Source organism: Agelaius phoeniceus, chromosome 8, assembly GCF_051311805.1.
Source record: "Agelaius phoeniceus isolate bAgePho1 chromosome 8, bAgePho1.hap1, whole genome shotgun sequence".
Taxonomy (NCBI): Eukaryota; Metazoa; Chordata; class Aves; order Passeriformes; family Icteridae; genus Agelaius; species Agelaius phoeniceus.
In genome coordinates, this window is record NC_135272.1 from 7,084,121 (window position 1) to 7,095,233 (window position 11,113).

Sequence of the window (11,113 nt, forward strand, 5' to 3'; positions counted from 1 at the left end):
CAGGAATTGGTAGCTTTTCTTTCAGTTTTCATCTTTTCTCCTTTTCTTCCTGGAACTGTTTCTGCAATTGTTCAATTCTCAGTAACAGGGATAAATAAGGTTTCCTCTCTCAGGTCTTGTTTCTCTCTTCTATAATTTTCCCTATTCATATTCTCAAATAATTGTCTTTCCTTACACTCTGCTGAAGCAAGTAGGGTCCTAAGATGATTTTTCTCAGTCATAAGTTTATCCACTTGGATTCTCAGCTTTTCTCCTGTCTCCATCTCAGAAGCCAGTGGTGACTTTGATACCCCATTTTCTGTGTAAGTCTTATTTTTGGTGAGCCTCCTTAAATGCTTGCAGCTGCCAGCCTCCAGCTCACTGAGGATGGCAAAAGTTGTTTCTAAGACTCCAATTTAACAACATTTGCCTGTGGGGCCATAGTAATGATAAGTCTCTCAGGAGTTCCAACTCTCACATCAACATCTTTATCCTGCTTGTGGCAAGGGAGCACAACTTTCCTTTTTCCCCAGGCACTCCATTCCAGGCACTACATTCTCCAGAACAGCAGTGGATAATTTATCACTTACCAAGAAATTCCTTTCTGCAAGCCTTTCGCTCATACTGCGTTCCATCATGCACTGGGACCCTGCTGCTCCCTTTTGGGCAGTCTGCTTCCTTGGTGCAATTCCAATCTCCTGATTGTTGTTCTATTTACTAATTATTAAGTGAAACCAATCCTTCTGCCATAGCTAATTAGCCTTGAAGATCTCTCTCGCAACATTAAGGATCTTTTCCCTTGTCTTCCTCTCTGTGGGGTTAACATTTGCTTCAAGAATTTGCTGAAATTCTGCCGCAGTGTTTTATCATGTCCAGCAAAACTCTAACCATGTCAGCCATATACTTGGATAACCAGTGATGTAGGTGAGAGCTGTCCTGGAACATCTGTCATTCATCAGTTGCAAAAATGCCGCCTTCTGTACACCCTCTGTCCAATGATCTATGCTTGGGATCTCGATCCTAAGGAAATCACTCCTCTCTAATGGATTCAACCACCTGCTCCAGCACTCTGAGTTAAAGACCACAGTTTTCTCTGGTCATCCACCATTAAAAATACTTCTGGCTTCCAGAAGCCTTGAGCGCCTCAGACAAATGATTCAATCACCCTCTGCCAGAGGCACTCTCCAAACATATCCAGTTTCCAATAAGTACGTAAGTCTGCTATACTTTTCCTGGAACTTTGCTATCTTGGCTGCTGTGTACCACACTGTTTTAGTAACAGTGAGCAGACCCTGACTATCATAGAAGGTTTTCATCTTTAATTTGGGGTTGTGATGTGATTTCCTCATCATCAGATGTACTGCTGCTTATAGGGTCATTAGAGACGTCAAAGCAATTTTCTGTCCTGTCCACAATTTGAGTTGTTAACTTTCTTTGAAAGTTCAGTAACAAAAAAATTCCCCACCAAGCTCAGCACCAGCCTGTCTAGGGAAAAAAAAGGGTTGAGGGGACCCAAAACTGGAGGTATCCCAAACCAGGTGGGTGGGGGCTGGGCTGGGATTTTAGGGGGAATATTTGGGGTCCTTGAGGTTTGGGGGGCTCAGAGGATACCCCAAGGATGGCAGAGATGGGCAGGTTTAAGAGGATTTGGGGTCCCAGGGGAGGTTTTGAGTTCTGAGCCTCAGGAGGGTCTCCAAGGCATGAGGAAGAGGGGGGGTTGGGGTCCCAGGGCAAGGTTGGGGTTGGGCGGGTCCGTTCTAGGGTCCCTCCCACGCCCTCAGGAGCAGGCACGCCCCCAGGAGCAGGCTGTGGCTGGTGCAGCATCCCTGCGGGCCCCGCCCCTCCCTGCTCAGCAGCACCCTCAGGGGCAGCAGCAACCCCAGCAGCTCCACCTCCCAAGTGTCGCTGCCCCCAAGCCCCGCCCCCAAGAACTCCGCCCATGGATGGGAGCTCTCCAGAGCCCCGCCCCCATGGGGTACTAAGCCCCGCCCCCCACAGGCAACCCTACCCACATTCAAGCCACCTCTAAGCATGGCCCTCAAAGCCCTGACCTCCATTCAAAAAGTGAATCCCCTTAGCTCCATCCCCTAGGCGACCCCCCACCACCACTACACATGGAACCCCTTAGGCCCCAAGACCTTCCTGGCCCCCATCCCATGTACCCTCACCCAAAATACTCTCAGAGCCCCCCTCTCTGTGGGTTCTCCCTTCCAGAGGTCCCCCCTGTGGTGCCTCACCCCCAAATCCCCTCCAAGCTCCCCAGCATCAGCACCTAGGGGTCACAAACATTTATTGGGGTGCAGCAGAACTGGGAGGGTCTCCAGCAGGGTGGAGGTCCTGGGTAGGTTTCTCTGGGACTGGCATGCTGGTAGGGGGGTTCCAAGGGGATCATGGGTAGGGGCCCTCAATAATCTGAGGGGTGCTGGACTAAGGAAGGGGACCTCCACCCCGGGATGGGTTCCTGAAGGGGTTGTTGGGGATCCTGAGGTGGGGGAGTCTATGGGGCGCTTGGGTGACCCCATGGGGGGGTGGGGGTCTCAGCATGATGGTCCCATAGGAGGTCCCAGTGAGATTAGGGGTGTGAAATTGTAAGGAAAGACCCCCAGGGGGTCCCCATTCAGATGCCCCCCTCCTCGGGTCCCTGCAGGCACCAGGCCAGCTGCACATCCTGGGGGATCAGGGTGACTCGGCGGGCATGCAGTGAGCACAGGTACATGTCTTCCAGCAGCTGCACCATGACGGCCTCTGCTGCCTGTGTCCTGTGATATGTAGTATAGTTTATAAAATGATTCATGCTAAGTGAAATTAAAACCACAGCTTAGTGGGTACTAAAAGCAATGTTGGGCAACAAGCCAGCTAAAACACCTGGAAGACATGGTTGCCAGAGATGTATATTCCAAAGGATTCCTTGTCTGACAAGACCCCAGCTGGAGACACTTCAGATAAGCATCACCAGCAACTACAAACTAAGTGGCAGAAATTCAAATACCAGAAAGACACTGCCTCCAGAAGACGTGTATTCCAACGTGTATTCCAAAAGATTTCTTTGTCTGACCAGACCCCAGCAGGAGGCATATTGATAAGCATCATCAGAAGTTCCGCTCCCCCACACCGATCCCCCACACCGCTGAAATTTTTTTCCTGACAGGATTCCATTGATTATCCACCAGCTCCAGAAAACCCAATGATATGCTAAAGAAGACCCGCTTGCAAAGCCTGAAAGACTGTATAAAAATGGATCCCTTGGACCAGATCAGGGGAGACCCACAGGGACGCTGGTGCAGACCAGGTCTTAAAGGGGCCAAGGGGACAGAGGGAAGCTGTGGGGGTTATAAGGGATCTGTAAGGTCTAGGGGGACATTGCGGATATGAGGGATCTATAGGGAGCTACAGTTATCGCCGATATAGGGGAGTTACAGGGGACGGGGGCGTATGGGGGGTTATGAGGAGCAGAGTGTAGGACACTAAAGGGAGAGGGAGTGACTATAGATGATGGAAACATACAGGGTATGTAGGGCACAGGCTGGGGTTGGAGGACCACATTAGAGGGAGTCCATAGGAGTGCACTAGAGGGGGACCTATAAGGGGGCTCGATGTGGGAGGTCCATAGGGGGTCCCTCACTCACTGCGTGCCCCCAGCTGGGGCGATCTGGGTACTGGGGGACTGCCATGCTGTTGGGGGGTGTGTTTGGGGCAGAGCATGGTGTGGCCTGAAATAAACACAGGCAGGAGACTTTTCTCCTTTTAAATGCCTTTAGTAAAAGTGACCAGCTTTGGGGGGAGATCCGATGGGTCTGCGCTCACGCCGCCGCTGCTTCCAGTGGTGACTCGGAGGAGGAGTGCAGCTTTGTCCATTGGTCTGTGAACAGAGCTGGGCATTCCATCCTTATGAGAGTGTTGGGAAAGATCCTTTGTTCACTTTTTCGGTTTGACTTCCAGGGTTCTGTCTCTAGCTGAGGTCCTTACTTGGCTAGGGTGAGGGGCAAAAAAGGGTCTCAGCATCTCTGCAGGCTCTGGGCTTTGATCCTCACGTCCAAAAATCACTTTGATCTCTTAACTCTGTGTTGGCTCGTTGTTTTTGGCGTCTTTTGGTAAGTTTGGTGGGGTGGCTTTCCCGTGGCATGCTGGCTCCAAGGTTATTTGCATGCCCTCCGATGTCCCTCCCTCCCCAATGTCCCCTCCTTTCACTGTCTGAGAAGGGTCATCCATCTGGGAGCAGGCAGGGTGGTACTGACAAAAGGAGTAGTTAACAAAAACAACTCCACCCTGGCAGCAACTGGTCCAACCTGTTCACTCTGCAACCTTTTAAAAAAAAATGGCAGCTTTTTCTACTTATAACATGGCCGTGCCCACTGCAGGGTCAGGCCGAGTCCAGGAGGGGACCCGGTGGCTGGGGAAGGGGGAGTCAGGGTGGACTAAGGTGTCCAGGGCCCCCCACGCCACTTCCGGGTACCCCCAAGCTCCCTCTCCCACTCCCTGACAGTGACGTCACACCTGGGATCTGACATGCTGCTCCATTCCAATATCCTGCCACACTGCGCTGCTCATGATGTCACTTTCCTCTTCATGCCAATTGGGGCGCGCGATCACTCTGTGCTGCCAGATTCTATGAGTTGATGGTGCCACACCCAGCCCCGGGCACCCTGCACCTTGGTGCTCCCAGGGTAGTCTCATTTATCATCCCACTGCAGTCCCAGTATGGGCTCTGTAATCATCCTAGTGTGATCCGAGTCATTCCCAGTGTGGTTGCCATTGCTCCCGGTCATCTGCATGGTTTCAGTTACTCCCAGAATGATCCCAGTATGATTCCAGTCCCCTGCAATATGATTCTAGTGCTTTCCAGTCACTCCCAGTGTGAGTCCAGTATGATCACAATGACTCCCAGTATGATCCATGTCATACCCCCAATGGTCCCAACCAATTCCTGTCGCAACTAGAATGATCCCACTTTGATCCTAGTCACTGCCAATATGACACCAGTTGCCCCCAATGTGGTTCCAGATGCTCCCAGTACGAACCCAGCATGGTTCCAGTAGTCCCCTCCTGTATGATCCTAGTTGCCTGGCACAATCCACTCATATGAATGGGGGTTGTGATGGTTCATTAGCTGATCTCAGAGTGCAAAACACAACACAGAAAGGGGATTGCTGTCGCTGTCGAGGCGGTCACGACATAAAGCAGAGACCACAAGCAGTCTCAGTTGGCAACACTTTATTATTGAATATGGCTGATTTTTATACACTTTCCAATTGTTTATCCTTCTTCTATCTCTACTATTGGCCACAATAAATCAACATAATACTATTGGTGAGAAGTTATGGTGACTTAATTAACTTTCTAAAAATGTTTCATCCAGCTGCAAAGTTCTTCTATCTTTCTTCTCTCGGTCTCCTTGGTTACAGCCTTGGAGAGAGCTCCTTATCAGTTTCTTCTTACTTCTCAGCTTCTTCTCGCTCCTTTAGCTAACAGGCCCGCTGTTAGCCCCTTCCACAATTCCCCCTTTTTGTTTTTGGACTGTAAATACAGCTGCTATGGATTTTTGCAGGGCCCTTTGCAAAAATCCCAGCAGAGAGGGGACACACAAAACCCACAATCACAACCATCAACAAAATTCCCACTCTTAATACAATCATTCCTGTCCTTCATCCATCTTTGAGTACTGGTCTTAGCCAGTGTCATCCGCACGTTCTGCTTCAACTGCGGAACCATCCATCCTGTCCTTTCCTGCACGTTCTAGGTAAGGTTTAACACAGCGAGCAGGAACCCATCGAGGACCATTATCTGTCAAAACACAAGCATAACCCCTCCCCCAGGTTATCAGTTCCACTGGGCCAGACCATATACCAGTAATCAAATCCTTAACCCATATCTTAACATTTCTACAGAAATCTGGTTGCTTAGAATTCAAAGAGGAAAAATGGTAAAAGATTGGAGATAACTGTGAATCAGGTAGGGGACGTAAAAAGTTTAACACATAAACAGCTTTATCTAATCTCACTTGAGGTGACTCCTGTTGCATTCCCCCTTTTTGTTTTTGAACCTGACGTTTAAGAAGTCCGTGAGCTCTTTCAATAATTGCTTGGCCCGTGGGGACATGTGGAATGCCTGTAGAATGCTCAATGCCCCAAGCACGAAAGAATGCTTGCATTTTCTGCGAAGCATATGCTGGGCCGTTATCTGTTTTTACGTGACACGGAACACCTAGAATAGAAAAGGCATGATAAAAATGACGAATAGCATCACGAGTTTTTTCTCCTGTGAATGCTGAAGCAACCATTGCATGAGAAAAAGTATCAACTGTAACATGAACATACTTAAAGCGACCAAATTCTGGTATTTTAGTAACATCAGTTTGCCATTCTTCTAACGCCGAAAGGCCCCTAGGGTTGGTACCATAATACTGAGTGACATGAGTGAAAGCGAATTTTTCTTTGTCCTGCTCAGCCAATGGAATAGTGAAGAAACAATCTTTCAGATCAATGACAACTATTTGCCATTCCTGTGGAATCATTGTGGGTGTAGGAAGGCCTGGTTGTAAAGCTCCCATTGTTGCCATTACAGCATTTATCTGCCGTAAATCATGTAAAAGTCTCCATTTTCCCGATTTCTTTTTTATTACAAAAACAGGGGTATTCCAGGGACTGAATGATTCCTCGATATGTCCTGCTTGCAATTGTTCTGTGACTAATTCTTGCAGGGCAGTAAGCTTTTCAGTAGTAAGGGGCCACTGGCGAACCCAGACAGGCTTATCTGTCAACCATGTCAGGGCTACAACTGGACGTTCATTGCCCTGCATCACAGTGGCCCCCATTAAAAATCCGTAGTAATTTTGACACCCCATTGAGATAAGCAATCTCGTCCCCACAAACTCTGAGGAGCATCGGCAACATAGGGTCTGATGTTAGCTTGTTGGCCATCAGGATGTTTCACATTAATTACAATGGCTGACAGGCCACCTGTTGTAGCACCACCCAACCCCAGAAGTCCAAAACTTGCATGAGTGAGAGGCCACGACTGAGGCCAGCAAAGTCGCGAGAGTATTGTGACATCTGCTCCAGTGTCAATCAAACCTGTTACTGATATAGTTCCTGGATGACATCCACTGGCAGTGAGAGTGCATGTCTTTTCTGGACGGCTCTCCGTTACTTTCTCAGTCCAGAACACTTGAGGTACTCCTGTTGATCCAAAACTTCCTGCGCCGCGACTTCGGTCCACTGTATTTGGAACAGAACTTACAAAAGGTACAATTTGAGCAATGCAGGTTCCTTTCTGAATAGTGACAGGAGGGTCATCGATGGATACCCTGGCATGAATCTGTCCTAAATAATCGGCATCAATAAGCCCTAGATGCACATGAATACCTCTAAGTGTAGTACTTGACCTCCCTATTAAAAATGCACTCAATCCCCGTCCTATCGGACCATAGGCATCAAGGGGCACTTTACATATTTCTTTTGTCAAAATGGTTACTGTGTCAGCGGTGGGTATATCAATCCCTGCGGACCCGCTTGTTGCCCCTGAGTATTGCTCGCAAATGGGTAGCTTTGCAGTGCTGGGAAGGCCCGCATTTGCTGTTGTGGTAGTTGTTGTTGTTGGGGTATTTGTTTCCCCACGCGCCCCTTCGCGCTCCTCTTTGGGTTTCCCTGCAATAGCTGACCATTTGCGTGATATTTACTCCTGCACTGTTTAGCATAGTGCCCAAGTTTAGCACAGCGATTGCACACAACATCATTGCTTGCACTTGGCTTAAATGTTGTTTTCCGGACAACATTTGACACTGTGGTACACTGTGATCTTACATGCCCTTGTTGTCCACAATTATAACATTTTGCTGAAGGTCTTAGCACTGCAGCAAGAGCTGCCATTTTATGCTCGACTGAACCAACTTTTGAGCAAGCAGTAACCATTTCAGACAAGGTGGGTTCCCCAGGTAAAGTATCAATAATCTTTCTGCAATCTGGGTTTGCATTTTCTTTAGCCAATTGTACACACAATTTGTCTCGCAAGGTTTCATCTTCTACCTGTTTCTCAATAGCTGCAGCAAGTTTTTCTGCAAATTGCAAAAATGGTTCTCTCGTCCCTTGCTGTATAGTGACATATTTCTGTTTTGGAGCTGCCATTTCCATTGTTTTAGTTAAGGCACTCATGCCAATTTGTTGAGCTTGTGCCAAAATCGAAGGATCCCACCTTGCCTGTAAATCTGGATTAGCAAAAGGCCCAGTGCCCAGTAGGGCATCAACACCCACAGCATGACGAGGGTCGTGTTGAGGCAACTGCATGTTTGTTAAAGCAGTGCGTTCAGCCGCTCGCCTCCAAGTTTCTTGAAATACACCGTATTGTACTGGCTGAAATAGAATTGTAGCAAGATGCGCGATATCATAAGGTGAAAGCAAATCTGCATTAATCACACGTATTAATTGCATTACCTCTGAGGAATTAATACCGTACTGAGCCACTTTCGATTGGAGGTCTTGCACAACCCTCCAGGCAAAGATGTGATGACTGTCATCCTGCCCTGCTCCAGGAGCTGCTTTAAAGACTGGAAAAGCCATAGGGTTATCACAAGCAACATTTGCATTGGCACTGTTCTCCTGAGGTACTCTTGGAGCACCTAACCTTTCTATGGTGTCCCAATTCTTTTCTTCAACTGCTTTCCTCCTAACAAATTCCCAAAACTCCTGAGGGTGTCGAGGAAGCACAGTTACTTGACATGGAGGCAAAGTCCATGGGGCAGCAAGGCTAGAGCTCTTTGGAGGTAAAGAGGCCAGAGCTCCTTGCCCCAACTCAGGTGTTACTGCAGGCGACTCATCACTTGCTTCGCTGCTGCTGTCACTGTCAGGTAACGGAGGATACGGCCTTGCAGGTTGTTCAAGCCGCTCAGATGGGAGCGGGGGGGCGGACGGCTGGACTAGAGCGGAGGGAAGCGGGGGGGCAGATGGCTGGGTTTGTCTCTGCTAAAGACATTTCAGCTAACTGGCGTAGCGGTGTAGTATATACAGGCACCCTTGCAAGCTGCTGTGCAGGTGTGAGATAGAGAGGTTTAGGGGTCTGATAAGAGGATGCTACGGCAGGTTGCCCAGAAGTTTTGGCAGCTTTCCCAGAAGCCTTGGCAGCTTTCCCAGAAGCTCTGGCAGCTTTCCCGGCAGCTTTGGCAGCTTGCCAGGTAACTTGTATGGCACCCGGACTTTCTTCAAGTTCCCCATCAGAGGCCCCCTCTGCCTCATCCCCCCCATCAGGTTCTGTTATCAGCCCCAACTCTTCGTCCGCATCCCGCTCTGCTTGTTCTCGCTCTGTTTTCCATTCCTTTAATGCCTCAAAGAGCGATTCCCAAGTAACTGCTAGATCGACAACCATTTTATCTCCCTTTCGGATGACTTCCCACAGTCTGTCCCCGACTTTTTTCCATGCCTTAACACTAAAAGCTGTGTGGGGATCAGTGCCAAAATTCTGTGATTTAGCCCACAGCAGTATATTTCAAAGGGCATAGTCTGACGTATTAATTCCCTTATTTCTTAACAAAACTTTCCATGTAGCCAGAACATTTTCTTCCTCTTTAGTTAAGTTATGTCCCATTATTACTAGTTGGTGGCTCACCTTCTTCCAGGTGTCTTGATAGGAGAAAATCAGGTCCGGACCTCCCTGTGGCTTCCACCTGCCACTCTCAGCTGCACCAACGCCGCCTCCCCCACTACGTCCCAGTGGGTCACGGTTGCCAGTTGCTAGGACCTCGTATGGGCCCCCACCGACTTCTTATCACGTCAGGGATCACCAAATGTCGCTGTCGAGGCGGTCACGACATAAAGCAGAGACCACAAGCAGTCTCAGTTGGCAACACTTTATTATTGAATATGGCTGATTTTTATACACTTTCCAATTGTTTATCCTTCTTCTATCTTTACTATTGGCCACAATAAATCAACATAATACTATTGGTGAGAAGTTATGGTGACTTAATTAACTTTCTAAAAATGTTTCATCCAGCTGCAAAGTTCTTCTATCTTTCTTCTCTCGGTCTCCTTGGTTACAGCCTTGGAGAGAGCTCCTTATCAGTTTCTTCTTACTTCTCAGCTTCTTCTCGCTCCTTTAGCTAACAGGCCCGCTGTTAGCCCCTTCCACAGATTGCAGTATCAATCAAAACAAATGCACCTTTTATTGAATGACCACAGCAAATGCGTTAAAGGAATTAGGGAAAATGAAAAGAATAGAGAAAGAGAGAGAGAGGGGGAGTATAGCTACCAAAAGTAGAGACAAAATCCTCATGGTCCAGTCAATGGAGTTTGCCTAGTAATGTTGGGGAGATCTCAAAGTCCTGGTTAACTCAGGGGTCTATTATAGTCCTTTGCATGAGGGGGGAGCAGGTAATAAAGAATAAGTCTCTTGAAATTGCTGAGGGGGAACAGATACAATGAAGAATAAGGGTATTGAAGCCATCAAGGAGGGGAACAGGGACAGATAGTCCATGTTCTCAGCAGTGAGCGGGACCCATTGTTTTCTTGGTCCAGTGAACACATCTGCAGGCAACACTTGGCTCACTTCAGTCTGGTCAGCACCCCTGTGTCAGAATTGTACGGGTCTCAGTCTGAGTCCTTGGGAGGGGGCTTCAATCTTCGTTCGTCATGCTGGTAGTGAAGCAGATGAAGGATTTTCCGTGGGGGGACCACCAAAGTTGCCCCAGCAAGTTCATCTGGCCAAGAGGTGGGAAAATTCTTGGGCTATTGTCACAAAGCAGGTGTAAGCATATAGGGCACGTTGCCCCCTTAGCCAGGCCCTGCTATAAGCAGTGTACCATGGCAGCAAATACACCTGCAAACAATCACTTGGCAGGCCAGAACTCTGCACAGGGGCCTCAGGATCTTGGCATGCATCTACCTCAAGCAGGCCAGAATTCTGATCAGGGTCCTCAGGATCCCGGTCTCTGTCCTTGCAATGGTCGTGAGGCAAATGAGGGGAACTCAGACCGTCTTTCACATTGCCCCAGTTGTGGACTCAGTACCCCCAACATGGTTCCAGCATCTTTCATTTGCTCCCAGTGTGTCTTCAGTTGACTCCCAACATGGTCCCTGTAGCTCCCTGTGCCTCCCAGTGCCCAGTGGGGGTCAGTCAAGGATTATAACTGTCCATAAAATCCATTGGG